Raw genomic sequence first — 6,000 nt, 5'->3', positions numbered from 1 at the left:
ACAGGTATTATAGGAATTCTGGTATTAATATAACATTTTCAGTAGGATAACTATTTTTCGGGGGAATACACACCAATACAGCACTATTTGTACATTCAGAGGGTATCTGGTTTCTGTATTACAGCTCTACTAAGTATTCATACCACTGACATACTTTTATGAGCTGTTTAGACTGCAACTATGCATATATCTAAAGTAATTTATTTTTTGTACACGTCATACCCAGTTATAACCAGTTATAACCCTAGGTGAGTACATAAGGTGCTCCATCTCTGCAGGTATTTTTGTATTTATTAGGATGCCCATTATCTGCTGCCATGGCAGCAGCTACTGTACTCTTCCTGTGGTCCAAACAGGATTAAAACAATTACTTTACAACAAAACGCAACAGCCTACATCCATAATAGCACAATACGTCATACGTGACATCATTACATTATTATGCTATTATTACACCTCTACAATATAAAAGGTACAATACCACAATACAACAATATTACAATATATGTGTGTGTAGTGTGTGTGTGTGTATTAGAGTGTTTGTGGGATCTGTCTATCAGGTCAAGATCACTCCAACAGGTCCCCCTCCACCCTCTGAAGATATGTACAACTTAATATTATGTCACCAGAGAAACCTGGATTGAAAAAATACACTCTCATAAAAAAAGGGTTTCAAAAGGGTTCTTCGGCTGTCTGTGGAAAAGGTTCTACATGGAACCTAAAAGGTTTGTACCTGGAACCAAAAAAGGGTTCTTCAAAGGGACACCCAAAGAACTCTTTTAGGTTCTAGATAGCACCTTTTTTCTAAGAGTGTACTTTTCTAAGAGTGTACTTTTCTAAGAGTGTACTTTTCAGAGAATACACACCAGTAGAACTGTGTAGATTCAGAGCATATCGGAGTTCTGTATTGCAGTTCTTTGAAGTATTTATACTATTGGCAGACTTTGTATACCATTGGAAGACTTGTATAGGTAGACAAAAATAAGGTAATTTTGGTTATGTACACAGTCTTACGATACGTGGTATAGAAAAGTACAATCTTAGGTGAGTACATGGGAAGCTATATCTCTGCAGGTGATCTGTCTATCTGGTAAAAATCACTGATACAGGTCCCCCTCCACCTCTGGTGGTGTGGATAACTTGTTATTATGTCTTCAGAGAAACCTAGATTCAAATAAAGGTCCTATCTTTTAAATTACTATAGGCAGGATGAGGTGTTTTGGCTGGGGTCAGAATGACCACAAAACAACAAGCATTCAACACAAAACAATAGTTTAGATTTGAGTAATTACCTGTGTCATAGGCTGTCTTAGTATGTGAGCTTATTGCTCCCCTTTATAGACTACCTTGGTGGCAGCAGTGGCCTTATTGTCTCACAGGTTAACCTAAACCATGCCCTCAGTTTAACCCAGGTGCCTGCCTGCCTGCCTTTCAACGCCGACAGCAGAGAACACTATAGACAGATATAGCCAAAGACAGTCTTCATCCCAACTGGCATCATACTCCCTATATAGTGCACTACTTTAGACCAGATCCTTATGGGCCCAGGTCAAAAGTAACGCACTACATAGGAAATAGGGTGCCATTTGGAAAATTTTCAAGATAAAGACACATCCTGAGTCAGAGTTGGAGGAGCAAATTGGTGCTCCCGCCTTCCGGGCCAGTAAGTGTACCAGGTGGTTATAAATAGACCATTGAAAAACAGGCAATAGATCAGACAGCCTCTCTGAGAGATTGGAGGTTGTCGGCAGGACCCAGGGCCACTGTACCGGTGTTAGTCAGTTGTGCTGCCGTGCACACAAGCATGTTCTCTTCTCTGTGTTGTTGGACTCTTAAAATGCTGCAGAGATTGTAACATGGAGGTCAAAAGTACACTCTTAGAAAAAGGTGCTATCTAGAACCTAAAAGGGTTCTTCAGCTGTCCGAATAGGAGAACACTTTGAAGAACCTGTTTTGGTTCCAGGTAGAACCATTTGTTTATTTTTGTGGAACCCTCTGTGGAAAGTGTTAGCCTATGGGGACAGCTGAATAACCCTTTTGGAACCCTTTTTTCTAAGAGTGTAGCTAAAACAGAAAGATTTTGAATTTATTAATTTTCCCTCTCTCCATCTCTCTCCTCTGAGTATCTTTAGGGTATTCTACTGTTGATTAGACTCAGTCTGGGTAGAGATAATCATGAATCACATTCATTTCTTCCAAATGTTAATGAGACCTGTGTAGAATCAGCACTGGCACAATGACGTGGGTGCTCATGCATGAGTATCTTTTTGTACTGTTGTGTGCCTTTGTGTGTTTTGTCAACGTATTCTATCTACATACCAGATTTAGTTGTATGTTTGAGTGTGTCTCTAGCAGTACAGTGGCATCAGCCTTACCCCTGGGCTAAGAAGCAGGGATACTAAAGGGTTTGATATTCCACAAAACAGAATGTATTTTCACCTAGGCCTTAAAATGTTCTAACCCCTGAGTAATAGTATGGATAGCCCTAAGGTAGGTAGCTAGGAAACTCAATTGATGAGAAGGAGATCCCCAGAGACTATAGCTCACCAATGACCCCTGAGGCTGTGTCCCAAATGGCACCCTATTCCTTATATAGAGCACTACTTCTAACCCAAACCCTATGGGCCCTGGTCAAAAGCAGTGCAATATACTGGGGTTAGGGTGGGACATCGATATACAGTGATGTATTTTCTAGCCTTAATATATTTGAATGTATTATTTACATAATCTGCAACCCTGATCAAGGGAGATTAAAGCCTTGTTTACAATTTGCCCTAAAATGTGAGTTTCTTGATCCAATCATGATAATCCAATCACTATCTGATAAAGGTCTGTCGCTTCTAAACATTCTAATAAAATGTCTCTCTCTGTCCAGTGTGTCTGCATTGTGAACAGATTAGCTGGTGCCTCCCTGTATGCAAATTATTTGACAGATATTCTTTCCAAAAAAATCTGAATTTATTATAAGATAGTTACGGATGCCTAAAGTCAATGGTGCTACCTGTCAATGATTTTAGAGGCCGTTATGATGATGATTTTAATGGTTTGAGAAACCAGATCTGTTTACACTTGATTATATACAGTTTTATATATATGTTTTAAAGTAATAAAAAAAAAAACATTTTGTTCATGACAGCCAATAGAAGCTCATCATAACACACCCGTTCTTACACAGAGGGTCGAAGATCATACCCAAAAGTCATGTTAACCTCCCCTGTTAGTGGTAATGGTCAGAGGTTAGCATGTCTTGGGGGTATGATCTTTGACCCTCTGTAACTTTCTCATTATTCATGATTCATTCAGGATTATCCATAATCAGATTCAATTCTTATTTATAATAAAAGCTACTATAAAATGATACAATACATTATTTACCATTCATTTCTATTGGGCAAAAGAAATACATCTGAAACAGAACCAAAACTAACTGCAAATGCATCCAACAAGTTTGTAGAGTCACAAGACTGATGTTGTCATTGCGTCCTAGGAATATGGGACCAAATACTAAACTTTTGACTACTTTATAAGATTCTTTAGGGGTGTTGATAATTTGGATCCCTACCTTGTTGAGATTTTTTTTAAACTTGTTTAACAAAATCTTGTTCTCTGTGCAATTATGTTTGTATAAAATTATATAATTTCAAAAAAATGTTTAGCATGCAATATAAACTCAGCAAAAAAAGAAACGTCCCTTTTTCAGGACCCTGTCTTTCAAAGATAATTCGTAAAAATCCAAATACCTTCACAGATCTTCATTGTAAAGGGTTTAAACACTTTTTCCCATGCTTGTTCAATGAACCATAAACAATTAATTAACATGCACCTGTGGAACGATCGTTAAGACACTAACAGCTTACAGACGGTAGGCAATTAAGGTCAAGGTTATGAAAATTTAGGACACTAAAAAGGCTTTTCTACTGACTCTGAAAAACACCAAAAGAAAGATGACCAGGGTCCCTGCTCATCTGCGTGAACGTGCCTTAGGCATGCTGCAAGGAGGCATGAGGACTGCAGATGTGGCCAGGGCAAAAAATTGCAATGTCCGTACAGTGAGCCGCCTAAGACAGTGCTACAGGGAGACAGGACAGACAGCTGATCGTCCTTGCAGTGGCAGACCACGTGTAACAACACCTGCACAGGATCGGTACAGCCGAACATCACACCTGCGGGACAGGTACAGGATGGCAACATCAACTGCCCGAGTTACACCAGGAACACACAATCCCTCCATCAGTACTCAAACTGTCTGCAATAGGCTGAGAGAGGCTGGACTGAGGGCTTGTAGGCCTGTTGTAAGGCAGGTCCTCACCAGACATCACCGGCAACAACGTCGCTTATGGGCACAAACCCACCGTTGCTGGACCAGACAGGACTGGCAAAAAGTGCTCTTCACTGACGAGTAGCCGTTTTGTCTCACCAGGGGTGACAGTCATTGCAGGCAATGTCAACGCTGTGCGTTATAGGGAAGACATCCTCCTCCCTCATGTGGTACCCTTCTTGCGGGCTCATCCTGATATAACCCTCCAGCATGACAATGCCACCAGCCATACTGCTCGTTCTGTACGTGATTTCCTGCAAGACAGGAATGTCAGTGTTCTGCCATGCCCAGCGAAAAGCCCGGATCGCAATCTCATTGAGCACGTCTGGGACCTGTTGGATCGGAGGGTGAGGGCTAGGGCTAGGGCCATTCCCCCCAGAAATGTCCGTGAACTTGCAGGTGCTTGGTGCTTGGTGGAAGAGTGGGGTAACATCTCACAGCAAGAATTGGCAAATATGGTGCAGTCAATGAGGAGGAGATGCACTGCAGTACTTAATGCAGCTGGTGGCCACACCATATACTGACTTTTACTTTTGATTTTGACCCCCCCTTGTTCAGGGACACATTATTCCATTTCTGTTAGTCACATGTCTGTGGAACTTGTTCAGTTTATGTCTCAGTTGTTGAATCTTGTTATGTTCATACAAATATTTACACATGTTAAGTTTGCTGAAAAGAAACGCAGTTGACAGTGAGAGAACGTTTATTTTTTTGCTGAGTTCAGCTCAGTATTTAAATTATTAATTTTGTACAGTCATTATTGCTAATCTTTATCAAGGGTGTCAACCATTTTTGTATATCTACGTTTGTGTGTGTCTGTGTGTATGTGCCTGCCTGTCTGTCTCTCTGCTTGTGTGTGGTACCTCTATCTAGCTATATTGTGTCATCTATAAAGTGTAACCCCACATACATCATTGGAAATGAAAGGAAATAAATGTGACTCAAATCCATAGAGTACCTGTCATTCTCTCTCATTGTAGCCTAGTGTTTATCAATGCACAGTGTCCCCTCCAATTGGCTACTGACTGACTGACCAACCCCTCTTAACCTGTTAGAAAGATGAATAATTTGTCAGCCACACTGAGGTATTCTCTCTCTCTTCTGTCTCTCTTTCTTTCTTTTTTTCTACATCACTTTCAAAAGAGTGTGGTTTCAAACTGTATGCATACAGTTTGAAACAACAGGAGTAGCAAGAGAGAGAGAGAGCGTGAGAAGCAGAAAGAGAAAGAAGACAAAGAATATTTAAAAAATGTAGACATAGAAAGTGAAAGTTACAAAAAGGCTGAGCAGGGTGGGGGCAAAGGAATCTCCTTAAGGAACATTGAAGGTGCTCAAAGCATCACCACCCAGACAACAAAACTATTCCTGTTGATCCAGGTCGGTAGCGAACTAGTCCTATAGTCCTATAGAGCCCCTCTCCCCGTCTCCCACTCAGAGCTGTGGACTTAAAGGCAGCTGAGGGCAGAGAAAATGCCAATCTCTCTTCATCTTTCGACCATTCCTCCTATGCACTTCTTATTGTCCCATAGGACTTGACTTATAGCCCAGGGATACAACTCCAGTTATTGTTTGTATCAACACGTCCAAAGTTTGGACGAGAACGAAACACTGCCCAAAAGAAAACATGTACTATTGTGTAAAAAAGTAATCTACATTTAAAATCTGCAAGATTACAGGCAGAG

Source organism: Salvelinus namaycush, chromosome 33 (genome assembly GCF_016432855.1).
Source record: "Salvelinus namaycush isolate Seneca chromosome 33, SaNama_1.0, whole genome shotgun sequence".
NCBI lineage: Eukaryota > Metazoa > Chordata > Actinopteri > Salmoniformes > Salmonidae > Salvelinus > Salvelinus namaycush.
Note: the sequence above shows the minus strand (reverse complement) of the source record.